The sequence below is a fragment of the Cricetulus griseus genome, chromosome 4, assembly GCF_003668045.3.
Source record: "Cricetulus griseus strain 17A/GY chromosome 4, alternate assembly CriGri-PICRH-1.0, whole genome shotgun sequence".
Classification (NCBI taxonomy): Eukaryota; Metazoa; Chordata; class Mammalia; order Rodentia; family Cricetidae; genus Cricetulus; species Cricetulus griseus.
The window spans coordinates 49,669,876-49,692,686 of NC_048597.1; positions in this window are offsets into that span (position 1 = coordinate 49,669,876).

The following is a 22,811-nucleotide window of genomic DNA, read 5'->3' on the forward strand; positions in this document are numbered from 1 at the left end:
AATTTAAATGAGAAAAAGTAATAACAACAACAACAAAAAGATTGACATCTAAGACCAAATAGGCACATTTTGGGAAAACAATGGTATTTCACACACCATTCCCTATGAAGTATACTCTTGAAAATCCCTGGGTATCAAATGTGATTCTCAAAACTGTCCCAATCCTTATGCTACCAGCCTATGTAAATGTCCTCATATAGAAGTTTCTTGAAGTTTTCTGGAGTTGCGTTAGTATTATTTAGGCTCTTCTAGTATAGTGAGTGGAGGACTACACTGTAATCCCCATGCGAGAAAGGTTTTGTTTATGGTGCTTCTGTTTATGAGGAATTTTCTTTTTAAGTAACTCAAGTCCAATTCCAAAGGAGCAGAACTGAGCCTCTGAGATACGATGAGGCTGCCAAGAAGAATTCGACAGAGACCTTAGGAGCTGAGGAGACAAGCAGGTGCCGCTTGGGCGAGGAGATGCAACTCACCAATGTTGTGCCCAGCAGCGTCTCACCAACACTCTGAACGTTAGCTGAGTTTACCTCTTCCCCTGTGACTGTGCTAGTCACATTCAAGAACATCTGCCACAGGCTTAATGACAGAGCCTATGGGAACCTAATGAGTACCCCCACACCTGTGCAACCCTACCAGACAGCTGGTTTCCGCTCCTCTACTGCCTAACACAGTCCTTCCCCTTGCAGGTGCTCACTGGCCCCACATCCCCACAGGCCCCAACCTGACTCTCAGATCGGGTCTGTGCTTTTGTTAGGATTTCATTTATCTCCATTTGCCTGATGCTGGAAGGCGGTGGGGATGCGAAGTCAAACGTTTTCCAAATTGTGTGGGTTTCACAGTTCACTGTGGGAAGACGTGACTGGTGGAGACTGGGAAAGTCGATCAGAAGAGTATTTGGTCACTGATAAAAGCCCAAGGAGGATGATGAGAAGCGTTGCTTCTCTTTTCTGGCCAAAACTCCACATGAAAATATGGGAATTCACAAAGTCATGGCAATATTTTATAGTTTATTTGTATGTAGGTAAATGGAATCACTTTGATTAAAGCATTTTTCGGGTAAAAATAGCTGCCTATCAAAACAGCGCGCACGCGTGTGCATGAATACACACACACACACACACACACACACATACACACACACACACACACACACACACACACACACACACGACACAATACATAACTAGTAAGTCCATTTTAAAATCTTTGGGAATTCTAATTACATCACATTTTCTATGAAATATGATGGAACTTTAGTAGCTATGGGAACTTTGTCAATTTAGCCTCTCTCTGTTTCCATTTCCTACTTTGCAAAATGAGAATAATATGAACTTAGTGAGGTCACAGCAAAGAAACATATTTTACATACTGTATAAAGAGTACAAAATAGTACCTGACACAAAACAAATGCTTGACAAACATTTTTATTAATCTCATTACAACAAAAAGCCCTTTAAAATTTTTTTCTACAGACTTTGAAAGAACATTTGTTCTTGTTATGTATTTCCAGAGAATAAATCACTCTTTCACTGACAGAAGAGAAGTAAATATCCCATAGATGAGAGGCAACAAATGTCAAAGTAATGATCTCATTTGTTTTATAATCAAGAGATGCAAGACCAAATATTAAAGACACATAACTAAGAGAATGTGAGATTTTGTGCCCATTAATTTTAGTCAGTTCACAAGTCAGAAACATTTTGTATCCTACAATAAATAGTGTGGATGTTTCCCTCTATCCCAGTAGCTTGTATTTAGCAAAAAAACAAACAAACAAAAAAAGCCCACATTTCTGAGGGCCTACATCACCCTATATGATTGTCACTGATCACATGTGTCTACTGAGCACTTGCAGCAAAGCTTGCTCTCAAATAACCCATGCTGTGAATAGGATCTACACACTAGATTCCCACAGGTATTTTATAAATCAGAACATGAAACATTTTAATATGTCTATACCTGTATTTGGTGAAATGATATTTTAGATTCCATAGGTCAGACACATTATTGGAACCAAATTCACCTACATTTTATTTGTTTTAATTTATTGATTAGGAAATTTAAATTATATATGTGACAGCAATTGTATTTGTTTGGGGGAACCAATGCTCTGAACTAATATTTTTCAAGGACTGACTTGTATGAACATCTCACATAGAGCTTGAATGAAAATTGTATTCTTGGGCTTCAGTGACTCTAAGTCTATTAACCGGAAAACTTTTGTTTTCAACAAAAACTGGATGGTAACAGTTACTGGAGCACAAAGTGAACAAGACTAAGTCATCCTATGTTGAAATAGAATACAAAGAAGCAGGTGTGACAAAGCAAGGATCATTATGGAGAACAGCTAGACAAATGGGAAAACCCAAAAGGCAGGGGACAAGTAGACACTCACAGTGTAAAGGCAGGGGACAAGAAAACACGCACAGTGTGCTTTCAGGACAATTTCCCTAACAAACACACTGTTTCCTATAACATAGCATAGTTTTAGAAGGGGGATGCATAAGCCTGCAATGTGGAGGACATTTTAATGGCAAATCATAAATTTTGAAGCTAAGGTTATAAGGCTAAATTGAATAGCATGTTGACAGAATTGTGTTCAGGGGTAAATGGTAAAATCCCTCCTAAGACAGTTATTTTTATTAATACTACGCACTTTCTGGAGATGAGATATATGTGTGGTATAAATCAAATTTGAGGTGAAGACTTATTCCATTTAGCCTGTGCATCCCACTTGTCTCGTGGTCTCACATAGCCCCTATCCACTCAGTGACAAATTCCAGACACTGAGCAACTAAATCACAGTCCTTAGCTACCAGGCACTGCAAGCAGCACAGCTTGTCTCCACCATGTCCAGCACATGAGGCTCTTGCTCGGTTGTCACATTAGAATGATCATTCAACTATAAAGCAGAGACTCTACTATAAACAACTCATTCAACAAAGCCAACTCATTCTCCACCAGCGTCACCCCTGTCTTGGAGAGTCTTGTATCGCCGAGCTCTCTTTTGTCTCCTCACAAGGAGGTGTCTTTACTTCTAGTCATCTTTCGGCACAGTTTGCTCTCTCTATTATGCTATTGTGTTTTCTGTTGTGATTCCCTCATCCAATTCACATTAGCAGCACAGCTGAGAAAAGCATGCTGATTGGATGGACTGTCCAGTCCCACAGTGCATCCTTTCCACAGTGCCTGTTCAAAGCCCTCACTCTTTGCACAAATAAAACTGGCTTGGGACTTTTGTTGGTAGTTTCCAACTTCATTTCATCATCCAAGGCAGTGGTGCATGTCCTCTACCTGCTGATGGTGTCATGCCCTCACAGCATGATATGATGTCCACTACAGGTGTTTCTTGGCAGTGAAACAAAAGTCCTTGGTACAGCAAAGCGTGTTACTAAACCATACCATGTTACATTTTGAAGCTATGTTCCAGGTTATTACCCCAATCTTCAATGTTCTATTATGGAATGCATGGGGATACTGAGGCATATCTGTGCTTCATGTATGTCCTCTGAAAGTGAGAGGATTTGAATTTGGAGACCCAACAGTCACATAAACGCCAGGTGTGTTGGTATACCTATCACCTCTGTACTTAAGCACAGAGATGGGTGGATTTGAGGACTGCAGGGGTCTTGTTAGGGAGCCAGTCTAGCAGAAATGATGGGATCCATATTTGTTGAGGTATCTTATCTCAAAAAATATGGTGAGGAGAGACAGTGAAAGACACCTGATTTTGACCTCTGGGCTCCAGAGATTCACACACTGGAAAGTGGTCCAACATACAAATGTGTTCACACATGTACACATAACACAAACACACACACACACACACACACACACACACACACACACACACACACACACATACACACACACAATAAGAATTGTGAATTTACTGCTATTAAATCAGACATTTTTGAAAGACAAAAACAAAAACAACACTTTAAATAATAAAATTTGTGGGGAAATTGTTGAGTTGGGTTGTTCAGTTAGTTCACTTAGTTCAGTTTGCTATGTAAAACAGCCTGCTCACTAGATATGAACAATACTTTTTAAATTTCTGAAATTATTCTTATAACTCCCAACATTTAGCTCATTTAATATTCAGTAGATTCTTCATCTCCATATAGATGATGAAAGAAAAAAGAACCTAACAACTAGCAAAACCAGAAATGGAATCACTTTACCCAAAATGACAGAATCTGCTACAAGCCAGTTTTAAGCCCTGATCAAATTTTAACTTCTAGGCAGGGAAATATCCTCAGACCTTAGACCTAGACCATCAGTCCTTAATCTTAGGTGAGTGATAGTTCACCCTAGGACACCCTTAGCAATATGGTGAGTTCTGCTCTCTTCAACTCCACATTTGCTGGCAAGCTGGTTACAAGTATGTTTAGGAACCTACTGGCACTGTAGGCATGTAAGTGGTGGCCTCTCAGAGATGGAGAGATTATGGGTCCTCAGGACCCCTTAGCTCCAACTGTGGCCAAAAATGGAATGTGCTTCTTTTTTTGACATGTGAGCTACCAGATTATTTTTTTATTCCTTCAAGTCAGATGGAGTAGTGCCTTCTGTCACGTGGAAACACATCTTAAGGAGTGAATCACAAAGCAATTGACATGAAACACTAAGTTTTGAATGCCTACTCCAATGTCTGATACACTGGTTATCTTGTAATTGTTAGTTCACACTCTTCTTTTCCTGATCTTGTGGATAATGACTATACCCTTATGTTTCTCTGTTTTTATCACGGAGCTTGGAAAGGGCTAAAACATAAAAGACAAACACACACAAATTAAATAAGCATGGAAACTGAACACATACTGACAGATCAACCGGCAAGTTTGGAAGCATATCCAGGAGAAATTAGATGCCAAATGCGGGCTCAGTATCTTCACTTCTGACTGAGTGGGAGGCAGAGATAGGAAGTACTCTCATCCTGGCTCATAGCAGAGAGAAGTCTGTAGCTTAGACCTGACTCATAGCCATCATCATGCTAGACTCACCCCAGTGCCACCTGGTTAACCAAAGGGCCAGAAGTCATCTCCAAAAGAAAGACTTAACAGAGCTGGGGAAGTCAAAAGCAGTTCACTGAAGTTCTTGGCATCTGCCTGAGGGCACAGCTGGAGTTATTAATAATCATTTCTCTCATCAGACTCCAGAAAATGAGCACAGAGTGAGGAGGGGGGAAAACAAGTGTTTTGCTACCTCCTGTTTGAATTAATCTCTTCTGACAACTGCTGATTTGCGTTTGTGATTCGATCCTCCATATGTCTAGCTCTATTGGTCAATTAAGTGCAGAGGGTGACTTGGGGAAGCAGTGATGCTCAGCTTGATTAAGGGAGGAAGCATCATACAGCATTTAGAACCTAGGAAACAGCCTGTGAAGCTTGGCTTCCTTGGAGCCAAGCAGAACACTGTGGTGTCTGATCCTGCAAGGAAGGTTAGGGGACAGTGGACTCTGAGTGCTCAAGGCACTAATCCAGCAAGCTGCATGGCAGAGTCGTCATCTCCGGAGCAATAGTAAATAAGGTCTGGAGATTTATGCAGGGACTTAAATCCGTATGCAAAGTTACCTCACCTGTCAACTGATTCAAATTTTATTCCTCCCATTTTTGCAATTAATAAACCACTTTTGATAAAATGTCATACCTTGGAAAACAGGAAATAGTGGTATTTAATTTAGAGAGCAGAGCTTATGCATTTGAAGAGATCATCTGAAATAGTGATAAGGGAGAAGGGAGCACATGCATTAGAGGTAAACAGCAGAGGAGGGTAGATCTCAGCTCTAAGTGCTGTAATCAAAACACTTCTTAGCTCTGAGTTGTAGCCTGCCTGGTATCTATGGCTTCCTGATAACCATGTCTTTTGTTCTACCTCCCCATTTGATAGAGGGGGGAGCTGTGCACTTCGTACTCTCACAAATAAGAAATCAAACTTGAGCTGATGGCTCAAGGGAATGTTTTGACTGGGATGATGACAGCCCAAAATCTTTTATCAATCTGATACTGAGTACTTCATGTGCCTATTTAAAAGAATAGCTAATAAAAAATGATTGTACACCATTTTAGAAATGCAAGTCCATATCAACGCTGAACAATCATGAAGCAGATGAAAAGCTCATTTCAAAGGAACATTATGTCAAGAAGCAGCTATGCTAGAAGGGTGCAGTTACAGGTTTAACATGCCATAGAATATTAGCAAGTCTGTTTTCCATTATGAAAAGATCTGATTTGCTGCTAATTCCTGTAACTTGCACAAACCCTGGAAGAAATGGAGAAGACTGATATGGGAATAAATGCTTATGTTATAATAAATGAGCAGAGGAAATATTACAGTTGTTTAAAATAAGAAGAGAAACATGAGCTGGACTACCTACCCATCAGGGAAGAATCTTGGATTTATATCACTTTGGAGAAAAGACTGATAGTGTAAGAAAAATTATATTTTAACCTCAATAATATTAGATATTTTGATGATGATGTGGGTTAAATACATGCATAAACATACATTTAAAGCACATATGATAAGATTATAATCTATCCACTTATCACCTATTATCTACCTAAATTTCTATGTATCATCTGTCTATTGACATACCTACCTATCCATCTATGTCTATCTAGTTGTATAATCAACATATTTACCAAACTTAAAAAAATACGCAGGGTAAAATATATGTAATGAAATGAACACTACCACAATAGAAGAAAATCTTTTGTGTACAAAAGTAAACTTCATGCTATCCAATCACTTGTCTATAAGTACTAATTGGTAAGTGCAGTTTTAAAGTTTAGGTCTGAGTTAACCAATATAGTCAAGGACAAGTCTCATTATAATTCAACCGTGTGTGGATGCTGCCAAGAATACCTATTTATTCTCAATCTTACATTAATTTAATGTCTTGACATGAATGCTCTCAGGTCTATCTATTCCATGGTGGTCATTGTATAGATAGAAAAATATCTATCTCTACCCATATTTTAAAAAGTCAACAAATTTTAGGTAAAATGAAAAATATTTATGATCATGAAGAAGCCATGAACACTGTCAGTTGAATGGATTGATCCAGAGAAGGGAGCCATATTTGAGAAAATAATGACAAATTAATCAGGCTATTTCAAAGGCTTTGCTCTCAGTGAACAGGGTTGACTTATTTTAAATAGATTCATGAAATCACTGGGCAGAAGTTTCAAAGCAGAGATTTTGATCCTACTGAAAATATGTATTTTCACAAGTAGAATGACATTTCTAGCAGCTAGTCAGTTTTCTATCTCAAAGGAGTTTGAGAGAAATGGCAAAATTACAGCAATAGGACTTCCTGTGTCAATTAAGACTCACCTTTTTTAATTATATCACATTGTAAAACTTTGACAACTAATTATTTATCTCTTTGAAGCATGCCAAGTCTTGAAAAACATCAGTCCTTTAATAAATTGTATTAAAAGAAATATAAGTTTAATGTATATGTAGTTTTATTTATTCCATAGGAAGCCTTAAGAAAATCAGTAACTGTTAAAAAAGGCATGCGTCCTGCTACAATGACTGTCATATGTGATAGAGTTGAGTGAGGTTTCAACTCTCATTTCTTGACACACTAGATTTTCTTGTTCAAATAATCACTGAATCTTTTGCTGGATGTAATACCTTGGACATAGTATCTTCCAATTTAAGATATAGATAACAATCTACTTGGGCTGTTGGGTTATTATTATTATAAAATTTAGGTGTAACTCTGTTAGAGTTCTTGAAACAGAGTAAGGAGTGTTTCAGCTCAAGTTCTTGTAACAATCATGTAAAACAAAATAGAGCCATTAAGGAAGGGTGCATATCCTTTCAACATCTCTATTACTAAAAGTAAATAAATGTTAACTATTTAATTACATTATTGCATTTATTTACTGAATATTAGATTTGTAGGCCACCCAGATGCTGAACATTGATTCTTATTGTTATTATCACAACAGAAGGTTAAGAATGGAAAATTTAAAGCCCCTTATTTTCTGCTATCACTTAACTCTTACAAAAGCTGCAACCTAACAACACAGGTTAAAGATTAATTCACATGCCTTCTTTCCTTTCTGCAGTGATGTCACTGTGTGACCAATAGTTCAAAGGACATGAATCCATTCTATGTGTAAATATGAGTTTTATAAAAGCGGATGCATGCATTACAAAGCAAACAAACATTCAGAAAATAAAAGTTAAAACAACTAAACTAGGAGCTCTGACAAGATAAAATGAATTTTGAAAGTCAAAATATTTAAACAAATATGAAGAAGGAGCATTATGAGCATTTATTCATCAATTTTCTACTAATGTAGAAGGTTATGTCACTTGTTTGTAATGTGTGGATCTGAACAGAAGTGCTATCTTGGCTGAACTTGAAGATGCCTGCCTTGTCAGTCTGTGTGAATAGTCTAGATGGAAGCCCAGGAAATAGGAGAAGAGGGAAAGAGGGAAAGAGTTACAGGTTGGAATACTTCCATGGGGAAACATTTTCATGTCGCCCCTCCCCTTTTTTTAAAGACAGCCACTAGATTAAAACTTTTCTTCTTAGCGTTAAGTCTCAGAAAATACTGTATCAGGAGCCTAGTGAAAAAAAGCAAGTCACTGGCAATTTTATCCCCCTCTTTCCTTTCCTGATCTTAATGAACACAATAATTGTGACATTTCCTTTAGCCTCTAATAATTAGTGAGTAACTTTCTGAAGAGACTGATCCAAACTCTAATGTAGACAACCTTGGAGAATTCTTATCTCCCTGGGGAAATAAGCCTCGACTATTTCACCTGCAAAACATTTTGGTGATATTTCATTGCTTCAGTGAAGATTTCAAAAAGCATACAAAGTTTGGCTAACACGACAACAAAAAATATGAAAAATTTGTGCTTTCTATTAGAACGGGTCAGTAACTGTGATGTTCTTTCCAAAACACATATCTTAATCCACACAGAACCACAAATCTATATTTTAATGACTTCTGGAACATTTATGTAAGACACTCAAAAATAAAACACTATGTTTGGAATTGTTATCACTTTATCGAAGACAGTGTCTGTCTGCTATTAAATATACTTGTCTTAGATTCCACAAACTGAATTTAGTTTTGCATGCACTACCATCACCACTGTCTCTCCCGAAGAATCAGGGTCGTTTTCCTATCTGCTAATAAAGGGAGAGACTTCTGCTTTTGTCATCAGGAAAATAAAAGCAAACTTCACATCCACACTTGCTCCATACAAGTTGTTTTCTTTTGTGAATACTGTGTAAATATCATGTGTGTAGTCAACTCAATGGCATCTAGAGAGTTTCTTATTTTTAACAATTACAATATAGTTTAATCATGCAATGTAATCAAATAATTGAAACATAAGCTATGTTTGTCATGAAAACTATAAACAGACTTTAAAATTATATAAAATTCTTCAAAAGTAACATCGAACAGATTGGGGTTGGAGAGATGTCTCAACAATTAAGAGACAGTCTACCTAGAGGATGTTTGCTTCCTGACATCCATGTCATACCAGGCAGCTCACAACTGCCTGCAGCAACTGCTCTGGAGGATTTCCTCTGGCCTCCATGAGCAGCCACACGTGAAGCACACATTCACATAGATTCACATGCGTAATATTTAAAAGTAAACAGTGAAAAGTGGAAATGAGCAAAGAAGCTACTAACTACTTCAGGTGTGGGGAGTTAGGTTCCAAGGACATTCCACAATGATTTAAAAAAACATTTACTAATGGTTTAGCAAATCTTTATAAGCAGCATTAATTAGGTCAAATTAAATTAAAAGTAAATTTTGTTTCTAGAAATAAAATTTGAAAAGAATAAGCTTATTAAAATATGCATTCGGGTATATGTCAACCTGCAATATATGCAATTGTAATCACTGTATCAATTTAGCTATGAAAATATTTCATTGAAAATATCGGGAGGACATTATAAATGAATGACACTTATTTTAACTTCTTATATGTTTAAGAAAAATATTTTGCTTAAATTGTGAAAGAAGACAACAAAAGAGAACTTCGCTTAAAATTACAGAGACATTCCCATACATGCAGATTTTCTTTTTCACAGTATCTATGTGTGCTATGTTTGAGTTTGGGTATATGTATCCAAAAGTGTATGTCCAGATGAGGTGCATGTGGGTAGCAAATGTGTTCAGGTCCAGGGTTGATTGGATTATCCCTCGATTGTTTTCTGCCCTCTTTATTGAGGTAGTCATTTAGCTGAAACCTCGCATCTCTGGTATGACTATTTTGGATAACCTACTTATTTTCAGAACTCAGGTGGTCTCCCATAGCTACCTGGTATTTACATGGTTTTGCAGAAGGAATTCTGGTCCTCACGTACATTGGGTATTTAGCAAGTACTTTAACTACTGAGCTAGCTCCCTTGTCTTCCCCTCTGTCTCCTGACAGGTATATTTTAAAGACAGGGAATAATAAGTAAAATAGGAACAGCAGGAATGTTTGTAATAAGATTGATTGTAACTTTCCTTTTTGTCTTTATTTTCCATGCTCCCTGAATTTGTGAGGTGAATGAATATTAACAGTAAAGATATTAAAATATATCGGAGGAAAATGTAAAAAATGTGAAAGAAGTAACATATATGAATTTCATATTATTCCAGTAAGTTGTTTTGCTGGAGACCATGTATGTTGCAGTGTTTTTTGGGCCACCAACCATCCCCCAAATCACAACACAGAGACTTATTATTGGCTATGAATCCTCAGGGCCTTATCTTATGTTTGTCCCATTAGCTCATATAACTTAAATTAACCTGTTTCTCAGGGCCTCGGGGATTTTTACCTTTCTTTCATTCTGTATGTCCTATTTTGCCTAGCTGGATGACCCCTCGTGTCTCCCTCATTTTCTCCCTAGTTTTCTCATCTCACTTGAGCCTAATTTCTCTCCTATTTATTCTCTCAGCCCACCAGCCCCATTTAGCCCTCTACTGCCCTGCTATTGGCTTTTCAGCTTAACAAATGCAGCATAAACAAACATAACACATCTTTGCCTAGGTAAAGTATATTCCAAAATACATGTGCATAAGTATTTTGTGCATAATAAAAATGCATTTAGAGTGTTCTGATGCAATGAGTACTTGGCAAAATCACCAGATTTCATAAAATATCAAACTTTGTGGAAGAAGTGAATGACAAAGACCTAAGAAATCTTAGTTAAGTGTATTAATTGTACAGCTTTCAATGCACTGGCATTCATTATCTAAATAATTGAACTATTTATTTACTACTCTTGAATTTAAGCAGATTATGAATTAAGGCTTTTCTCACTCAAAGCAATTTCACAATATAAGTTCACTGACAGCTCTTGTGAAGTCAGGTTTTGATATTTGTTTATTTTTTATTATTTATTTATTTTTTGCTTTAAAATCTTTGGGGCTACACTGAGTCAAGTGGCTTATTTTTCTTTACTCATTTACTTTTTCTATTAATTCTTATCCTTTTCCTCCTTATCTTCCTCAAACTCTTCCCTCTATATTTTACCACCTGTTTCTATGCAAAACACCTAGACTGGTGCCCCAAACAGCGTACATGATATAAGAATCAGCCAAAGAAAGGAAAATGTGATACTCCATAATGGCTTGAAGATGACCTTTGCATCTTCTTCCTAAAGCAAGTGTATTATTTACCTTTCAAAACTATAGCAATTTTTCTCTGATGATATAAAAAATGTGTGAAAGTTGTCAGAATCAAAATGGAGTTGCTTATATCAAACCTATCAAAGAAAAAAAATACATGACATCAAGGTGTTTATGAAGAAAGGACTGCAGAACATGACTGATTGATAAACATTGTCACTGAAGTTATCTATGGTCCCCAGATTGCACAGTGACTCCTATAGCTTTACAATAAATATCCTTCCTCATGAACTTAAGGTTACCAGTGTCTCCTCAACCTTGAACTAAGACTACTCATGTTTTAAACAAGGGTTAAAGAGCTAAGTGTTTTATGTTACCTTCATTTTTGCCTTAAAAACATACTCTTTGCCCCAGTCCTTGGATATGTCTGCAATTTACTATGGTTTGGTGATTCCTAAGAAGATATCTCTATTTTTCTAAATATTTCCTTCCTGTTCATCCTGTTTGCTTAAGTTGGGAAGGGAAAAACAAACATTTTATTTTGTGTGTTTACAATAACTGGTCTCATTTACATATGCATAGGACATCACTTCCTCTTACAATGCTAGAGGTCCATGTGCCTCTCTCCTTTCTTTCCAGTCAGTCATGCATCCCAAAGCCCAACAGGAACCAGGTAGTGACTAGCTGTCTAGAGGGTACTCACTACAATCCCATGTTCTTTGATGCTAGCACCACTGCAGCAGGCCTTCAAAATTGGCTCTGTCACTTTAAATATAACAGACAATAAATCATCCCTTTGAGACACCCCCCTAAGGAAAATAGTGGGGGAAATAGAAATAGCATTTGAAAGCCCTTTTCTATTACATGCCTCTGGGGAGTTTTTAAAATTGGAGCTCCTTGAAAGTGAATTTTATGCTTTGGGGGGCTTTTAGAAATGCTTCTGGAATTAACCTTGTAATTCTATGACCAAATCTTTCATTTGATCCTTCAGCCCGTGGGCCTTCATTATGCTGCTTTTGTCATCTTAGCTTGCTTCCTGCTGTGTTCCGTCCCTGGGATTCCCTCAACAGACAACCTACTTCTTGCCCTCATGTGGCTTCCATGTTCCTTTCTCACTCCTCTCTGTTGTTCTGGGATCACTTGCTTTGTCTTTCCTCCTGTCTTTCCCCTCCCCTCTTCCTCCTTATTCTCTAATTTTCATCAGTTCTTCTCCAGGTGTTTTGAACTTTAGATACAGCTAAACCTAATTAGGAGCAAGCAGCTGATCTCGAACTTTCTACCTTCCTTTTGCTGTGAGAGAATTTTCCTACATGGGTTGAACACAGCTACCCATGTTCTCTCTCCTTATGGTCACCCAGGTGCTAAGAGAACAAGCAGATGGCAAAGAACTTGGAGTTCCAGTGAGTTGGAAATAACTCTTAATCAAACTCTGGAACAAGTCAAGATAGCTGCAAATTCATTAAGACCAGCTGTAGAAAGACCTAAGATTTCCTGTGGGGGGGGAAAAAGGAAGATCCCAAATCACACCACTTCTTTCTCACACCCCACAATGAGGTATGATCATGCAAGTCCTTATGGCATTATGAGGCTCAGTGAAAAAGTTACTGGTTAGTGGTCTTTATTATTCTTACAAATTAAAAATCTATACAGAACAAAACTCAGTTCATTTTAATACTGAAAACCAAACATCCGTCCTGCAGGCAAATACCACACAAAGGCAACTGCCTCCCGACAAGACACTCCATGTCTTTCCACATCCCTCCATGAAGAAGGGGGGCAGAAATCCAGCTGCATATTGAGCTGATGTCTTGTGATAAATGGGGAGGGCTGAAGGATGAAGCAAAAAGCAGCCTGCAAAGATTATTCTGACACCTTTAGATTTATAGACTTCCCAGGCTCCTTAATGGCCATTCATCTCACCTGGCCTGCTGGAGTCACTGCGGCCACCCTCTGGCTGAGTGCTTATTACCAACTAGGCTGCAATCAAGTTATTGTGGGGAATTTACAGAGTGAGAAATAAAGCTGCCTAAGTCAGTGTTTCTCATAGTGCTTGCTATGGAACATAAATCGCTAGAGAAGCTCTAAAAATGTCCCTTAGGCACATAGGTGCTGTCAACACAGCATGCCCTAAACCCCATAGAGAGCACATTAGCATAATAAAAGCTCTACCTGGAGTTCTGACAGAGAAAGCCCTTTAGATGCCTTTCTTGGGTGAGTCTTCTGCAATTTTGAAAGGCCTGGACACTATAGTGATGAAGCTTGTTGAATCCTTACATGAAGGAAAGCAGTTAAGAAGGCATATTGCAGGTTTATATTAATGATTTCCACTACAGAACCAGGGAGAAACGTACCAGCAGATCATAGTCATTAAGGATGACCCATCAGTGGATGGCAAATTACATACCGGGCAACCAACACAGGAGAAAAATCAAAGAGGTGGAGGTCGTGTTTTATTTTACTTGTAGCATTTTTCAGATTCAGTCCTAACCAAACCTGATTAAAGTAAATCCCTTTTTTACAGCCTGTGGAGTCTATAAGATTATGGTGTTAATGGAAGTGCTATTCGATCCGTCAGTAATGGCGCATGTCGGGACCCTGGCGCCTCTGACAAGTCCATTTTTTTAAGACGTATTTATTGTGTGTGTGTGTGTGTGTGTATGTGTGTGTTTCCTCCCTTCTGTTCTCTGCATTGTGGCGTTTAATTGAACAATTTAAAGTTATTCTTCTTCAAGGGCCATTAATTGATTTTATTTGTGTGTTCTCTAGGGGTCAAGGAAAAGGGGGAAAACCAATAAAATTGCAGTTCTGGTTTTCACTGTCATGGCCTTCCTGCAATTTGTAGCTATTATTGTTTTTGTTTGCTTCTTTTCTCAGTCTCAGTATTTTTTTCTTCTGAGTTTTCACAAGATGTAGCATTATTGGTTTTGTTTTATATCACATATGTAATCAATTCTGATAATAGTTCACTATTAAGAGAATAATTAAATGGCCCATACTGATTAAACATGTTATGTCTAAATTTTTCTTGGGATAAACCCTCTTTGAGGGGGAAAAATCTCAGTGAAATAGTCATAAAAGTATATATTTCTGACAAAGTACAATAGCCTTTCCTCCTCAGAACCTATTAATAAGATGAAGTCTTAAGAATTAATGTGATATATTTATTTACATACAAATGCAGTCTTTAAATGCATGTAAAAATTGGATAAGTAAGAATAAATTGCTGTACAGATTACAAAACTGTATAGTTAACAAATGAAAACTGCAGATTGAGAATCTACCATGGGTAGAAGCAACACACACACACACACACACACACACACACACACACACACACCATGACATATTCTTCTGTGATGCCACTGAACTACATCCCCAGGCCTTCTGTAACAATTTTAGAATTTTTATATTGGGAAGTAGCTAATTCTCACAATTATCCTCCAGTACAGATATTACAAAAATCACTTAATTGGCAAAACAAGAAACTCTGGGATTAGAAATAGTCTACCAATAATATTGGTTGGAATAAAAGTGATTTGCTCCACTGCTGCTAGTTCTCTACCACTTAGATATACTCTTGTTTAAAATGATAGATTGTAGCACCCTTTAATTTGTTAGAGTTGTAAATGAAATAAAGCTATTTAAAAGTACATCATTTTGTTACTATTATTTTATTATTTTCTGCTATTATCTTAATCATTATCTTAATCTGTTATCTTAATCATTCTCTCCCTAGATTATATTTCAAACAGTGATTGGCTGATATAATAAGATACCTAGCCCTTCACTATTACACTGTCTCTACTTTGACCTGTGCTTTCCTTTTTGGCCGTTGTGCTGACAAGCTTGACATATATCAGGAGAAAGGGACAGAACAATTGAGCCTCATTTTCTACTCTAACAAAGACTGAGCAAACCTTCACTATCCTCTTGGCCAACTTTATCTTCCTTCTTATGACATATTTTCCTGGTTACTAATTTCTCATCCCTTTCCCAATTCCCTAAATGAAGTCCCTAAATACTTTGAAGGTAAGAAATGACCTTAAAGTTAAGTCAACTGAATCCTCAACACATGCTACCAAACATGCCATTAGCTTCCGGCTCCTGATTATCTTCCAATGAATGCTTTAAAAAAAACTGAGACTTTGAGGTTGATACTGAGGTGGCAAGAAGAGACAAGGGGTTATTATGTAAGGGAGACAATTCAGTTGGCTTATTCTACTTTCAACGCTGAGAGGAGAAAGTGACAAATTCCAAATTTATTCCCAGTGTATCAACCGGAAATCCTCAAGTAAAAGGTACCTGTAATTGAGAATGGGTCAATAAATTGGAAACTTACAGGGCAACCTTCTTGTGAAGAAGTTTGTTTTATTCTGTCTGGGTTAGACAGTGAGAGAAAAACACTATGTCATCACTCATCTCACATCTAGAGTAATCTCCACACCCTTAGAGTCTTGAGACAGCACAGCTGAATGTGGAAAATAGAGGCTAGGATGTGAAGAAAATCCACACTAAAATTTTATTTTATCTTTTGGTTATTCAGCATGACATCTTTTCGTGTTTGAAATTCAAAATTTATTATTGAATTTTGTTGAAAGCCTCTTTTCCTTTTCTTCTATGTAGACGGCCAGCTTCTGCAATGATCATATTTTCTTCCCCTTTGACAATTGAACTTGTTTCATGTTATTATATGTTCAGGGATTCCTTTCATTACTCCCATTTCTGGACAGATTTTTATCAGTAAAATACTCCAAGGGATTATCATTGTCCCCCAGGTGTGAAGCTGGGGCTGGCAAATAAGGATGGTTCCAAGAGTTCTCCATCAGCACAGTAGGTAGTCCCCAATATATGAGGAAAGAACATGTTCACTTCCCAGGAATTACTTAGGAATTAAGAAGAAGAACATGTTTATACTGTGGATGATAAGCAGTCCATGCTTTGGTATATGGGATTACATTTCTCATTGGTTAGCTATGTGCTCTTCTAGAGATGTCCAAAAGCATTGAAAGCACTCTGAAACACAGGCTACACTCTGAATCTCCTCCTAGGAATTACTTCAGGTCAGGTTCATCTCTCTAGCTCTAATTTCTTCAACACATGGCATATTAGACAGGCTTAATAAGTATTTTCTAGCCTTACATTACAATGGGTGAGAAGACATTTATTTCTTAGTAAGGAGCAGTACAAACTCTGGTGGGAGCACAATATGGGTAAAGTGGGACCAAAAAGACAGTCAGACTAAGAGGCTGGTCAGGATCAAGAAATGGAGAAAATTTATGTTTATCTTTATGGTTAATTCAGACTCTGAAAAATCAAGTTTTTATATGAAAATTTATTTTTAATCCTCTAAACAAGCATACTAAAAAAAGTTTAGGGTGTAGCCTGCAATTTGGAGATCAAGCACACATCACAGTAGTTTATTTGTAGAAATAAATATGTAGTTTCATGAGTAGCTTTAAGGCTAAACATTTTTCACTTTAGGAACGGCCATAACTGTACCTTGCTGCGATACCCATGCTGTAAGCATATGGGTTCAAGAGAAGCTAAACATGTCACCAAAAAAAGCCACGGACCTATACTACCAGATAGGATGTGAACACTTAGTGTGCTTTCTCCATTCGTATGAGTAGCATAACATCTTGCTGCTCATTAGTTAAACTTACAACAGAGAGGATTCTTTCCAACACAGGGATCCTGAAAATGCATCTCTGCTTCTGCTGCTGCTTATAAACTCACACTGAGTCAGAAAGAATGGCTGTAACAATGGGCGATTGCCTTAACAAACCAAGAGTCTTCACTCATCTTCTTCCAATGTTCTTCTGAGGGATCAAAAGTAGGTTACAATCTCCACAGAAACAACCTTGACTCAGCAAAAGGACATACAAGAGCAGGGCCACGGCTGGGATGGTCTGGTTCCAGTTTCTTCTCACATAGGGGTTTTAGGCAGCATTTCTTTGCCTTATATCATTGTAATTTCCACCAACACCCACTTTTATGTTACAGTTATACAAAATTGCCTCTTTCTTCTAGAATTCTTTGTATAAAGAAATGACATATCAAATACATTTTACATCTACCTGAAATGTCAAGAATTTCATTGAATAGTATCTACTTACTTAAATTGACAGTTTGTGTTGTGTGTTGTACCTCTGTGTGAGAGAGGCACAGAGGTATGTGAAGTATATGTCCAGGTTTATATGTACATGTAAGTGAACTTGTATATGCACAATTGGAGGCAGGTATCTTCTATTGCTCCCCATTCTTTATTCTTTAGACAGGGCCTTTCATCAAATCAGAAGCTCAGTGGTTGACTTGACTGGCCATCCAGCAAGCCCCTGGCATCCAACTGTCTCTGTTACATAGTGCTAGACTTAAAAGCATGTAGAAGTCAGCTTTTTATACGGGGAGGGGGGTGAGGACTTGCACTCATGGACTCATGCTTGTACAACAAGCACTTCACCTATTGAGCTATTTTCCTTCCCTGTGAATAGTCTTTTTGTTTTGAATGTAGTCTTCCTAATAATCACATTTACATCATATTGAACATTCTTAATTATTCTTCCTCACTCTACTTATTCCTTGGATGAAAGAAATCATGTGATATATTTGTTAATAGGTACATGTTTTCTTAAAATTGTGTGAGAGATCCCCCTGGTGTGTTTAATTCAGCCTCTTTCTATGTTAGTTCCTCATTAACTAATTTCAAATCATCTTACCCTATCTAGTCCAGCAAAGTCAGAGATAATTTTCCCCAGTATTTTCCAGCATATAAAATTACATTATGTTCTTTCAAACTAATATATTGTTATGAACTCAAACATGCACAAACTCAGCAAAATTAAACCTCTTCAATAATGGAGTGGGCGCTGTGTTGTCTATGTCCCACCTTCACTCTGCTGCTGTAAGCAAAATTCAGGCAACATTGCTTGTAGCTAAATCAATATTAACTATATTAATAAAAGCAAAATGAACACATGTGCCTGGATCTTTCTCTCTCCATCACTCTAGGTCTTAACCTCCTCTCCTATCTCAGCTTTCATCTCCAGTGACTGTCACAGGTACTGTGCTCCGGCCTCTGAGATAGCCAATGTGAAGTCACAATATGTGGGGGACCAGGTTTGAAGGAATTGCACCATGGATCCATAAGGCTTGTCAAGGTCTGGAAACAGTGCAAGTCGGATGATTATATTTGCATTGCATAGTTGGCAGAGCCTGTCACAACATTGTTGGAACCAGCAGCTGCACTCTGCTGAGAGCTAATTCTACCTGATCTACTTAATATTATAATGAATTTAATCTTCTCCACATTTACAAGAAGCCAAAGAGCATGGTTTCTGGCTAACTCATATTTGCAGACAGAAGACAAGAGACCCCTCTGGTGGTAGGAATTAATTTAGAGCAGGTGCTGACAGCTCTGCCCAGTCCTTCAGTTTAGGGTTTCTCCATCTTCCAGGCAGCAGGTTTCAGTATGGCCTGAAAATTTTACTAAAGAATGATAGGAACATAGTGCTGAACTTGGATGTTGTGATGGACTGAAATGCTCCCCATCCTTTTACTGCAATTCTTGTCTTGAAACCCTAACAGTTGGGCCTATGACCATATCACCCTGAACATACCCCATATAATCTGAAACCTTCCTCATTGGGACTTTAAATGTGATTTTATTTGGAGACTGGTGTATTATGGAGCTGTGCACATTAAAAGGAAGCTGTGAATCTTAATTCAGACTGACTGGAGTCCTCAAAAGAGAAACTGCACACACACACACACACACACACACACACACACACACACACACACCCCATAAAGTTTATGAAAACACAAAGCGAAGGTAACCACCTGGAAGCCAGGGAGGCTTCAGGAGAAATACAACCTGCCTATACCTTGATTTGGAACTTCTGGTTGCCAGAATCCAAAGAAATACATTTCCATTGATAAAGCCACCAGCCTGTGATAGTTTATTATTGAAGCTTTAACAAATTAATGCAGGTAAACATACTGTAACAGCATAAAAGGCTGTCCTCTAGAGAATAGACCACACTCAGGAAAAGAGTGTATCTCTAACAAAAGGCAGCTGTTTGCATTAAAAGCTTGTCATTTAACACAAAGTTATTCCTATTGGGACAGGATGTTCCTTCCCCCTTGACCATACCACCCCTGTGTGCCTTTGTTCAAAATCAAGTCAATTGCCTTTCAGTGAAGTTCTCTACTAGGTGAAGGAAGCCATTGTGTTCTGTGCTTCTTTCTTCAATCATTCCTTGAGTCATACTTGCATGGCACTTCCAGAGCCCACATATGCCACTCGTCTTCCTGATCATATGCCGTGCTTGCTCCATTTTGAACCCTTTCAACTGCACCCTTTTTTCCTTAAAAATGAGATCTGATTAAAGTGACTGTTGGATGGTAACAGATAAAGACCTTCAGGGTTATTGCCTTTCTTGTCTTCCATGCCAGATTTTATAACATTTATCATTAGAAAGGATGAGACAAATCTATCTTAAAGACTGATTGAGAAAGGCCATGAAGTAGGTTTCCAAATGGAAGAGTGAGTGAGTGAGAGAGCTTTCACTTTAGGTATATTCAGAAGACTTATTATTAATGTTATCAAATAATTATTTCAGGATGTTTTACTTTTGTGGCATATACATGATATACATTTAGGTTTGTGTAATTTTAGAACTATTAACACAGTAAACACTTACCCATCATAAACACTCTCAAATCCAAACAAAGAAAACCCAACCAGAAACCTATATACAATAATGGTTTTCTAGGATTAAGTTTCCATAGCACACTAGACATGAAGGTTACTGTAAATATCCATTAGATTTAAATATGCCACTCAATTGAGTCTGCAATTTGCAGTTCACTAAAAACATGGTCAGAAATGATGAAGCCCTGAGGCACTATTGCATGAACAGAGTTACAAAAACTAGAGGGAAGCAGTATGTACTTTTGGTTTCTTTTTGCAGCAATCCCTAGTATAAGGCAGTGTCTAACTTCAAAGCCTCATACTTGCTCAACAGTTAGTGAAAACAGGGCATGACTACACTCCTTTCCCTGCAGCACCATGCCTCTCTAAACACTGAATGCTAATGTCATCTGAAATGGAAACAGGACACAGGTACAATGCAATCTCTCTTTCTGGCTTTAAAAAGCTTTCCAATATTATAAACATTAAAAATACTAGAGGTTGAAATGAAGCTATACCTCAGTGGTTAATGTGCTTGAGGACAAGTTTGGGACCTCAGAACCTATGTAAATGTTAGATCACTGTGGTGGTCTACTTGCATTCCTAGCCTTTAGATGATAAAATGGGGATCAGAGAAAGATGGATAGTAAGACTAGCCATATAAGGCAGATCAGAAGTTTTATCTCAGTGAATAAGGTGGAAAAGCAAGCCAGGATAATTCTAGACATTGACCTGGACCTACATATGCATCCCACTTTTGTGAACAGCTCCCTAGCCATGCATGTGTACCATGACAACATGCACTACACACACACACACACACACACACACACACACACACACACAGGAGAGAGAGAGAGAGAGAGAGAGAGAGAGAGAGAGAGAGAGAGAGAGAGAGAGAGAGAGAGAGAGAGAGAGAGAGAGGGAGGGAGGGAGGGAGGGGAGGGAGGGAGGGAGAGGGAGGGAGGGAGGAGGGAGGGGGGAGGGGGGAGGGAGGGGGGGAGGCGGTTAGTAAAATAACGATACATGGTAAAGGGATGAAGTAGGATAATTTTACTGGGGAGAAATCACTTATATGAGAAACCAATAACCCAGGGTCAGGGTTCTGAACATCCGATCTCAGCTGCCCTCCAAGACCTTACTGGAACCCAGAGAGAGCGAGCCTGCCTTCCTCTCAGACCTAAATCCCACAGGCTCATGTACTCACCTGTGACCACGCCCATTTGGGCGTGGGTACCTAGAAGCGCCACGGATACCTAGCGCCACACACACACACACACACACACACACACACACGGAAGCGCCACGGATACCTAGCGCCACACACACACACACACACACACCACACACACACACACACACACACACACACACACACACGGAAAAAGATGAAAAAAAATCCCAGAAGTTGAGACTAGGCTATGTTTGGTCAGAGCAGAATAATTTGAGGGCTAAAGAAGCAGGAGAAATGTCATTCATCAATCTTTTTAACTGCTGGAAAAGAATAAGTACTGTTTTACTCTCTCCTAATCCTACTTTCTCAGCCTAACAAGAGTCTCCATGGAGAATTAGAATGGGTGTATATGAATACTTGCTTAGAATTGTAATAACAATATGTAATGCCTTTAAAATTCTATCCTAAAAGAGACATGTTTGTTTATGTTGTTGCTTGAATGGTCTCCTTTTAATCCAAATTACTTTGCATTCAGCACTTTATCTTCCAGAAGGTACTGTCATAAAAAGACAGACCACTTAATGGAAAAAAGATAATAAACTAATGAGGGAACCATAATTATTCCACAAATGAAGGGGAAGATGGAATGGTTTCCAAAGAGAGATGTAGGTGCATCACAATATTTTTACTAGAAACTCAAAGCATATTGCTTTGAGTTTAGGGGTCTAGGGGACAAGGTTGGTTAGTGTGTTGTTATGGATAATCTCAGGGCATTACAAGGTCATCCTTGGCTAGTGCATTATTAAGGATAATCTTGGGAAATTACATACATTGTTTTCTTCTCTAGAGGAGGAACAGCAGGCCAAAGAAGGTAAAGGGGCCTTTCTTCCTCAAGACAGGTGGCTTTTCTGCCATATGGCAGTTGATACTGTTGGGAGGCCATCATGTAGAACTTCTGGAAGGAAGTGTATATGCCTGACACCTGTCACACAGTCAAACATGAAGTTGGCACACTTACACTTAAATTAGAATGATTTAGCCTTCATTAACCACTTCCTGTGTTGATGAAGTTAAAGAGAGTCATTTACAAAATTGGAGTGTGAGGAGTGACTAGATTTTAGTATTGGTGGGGTGTTTGTGTGGTGAATGGGTCTTTCTGTAAGATGCTTACACACTGTGAGGTTTGGATTCTGTTCATCTGGAGACTGTGAACCTGAAGTCAAGGATACCTCATGTTACAGTGTTTTGAGTGGAAAAGCAAACCAACTGTCAACTGGCAGGTTTTCTTTATATAAATAAAAAAGAAGAGCCTATGATTTATGGGGCAAATAAATAT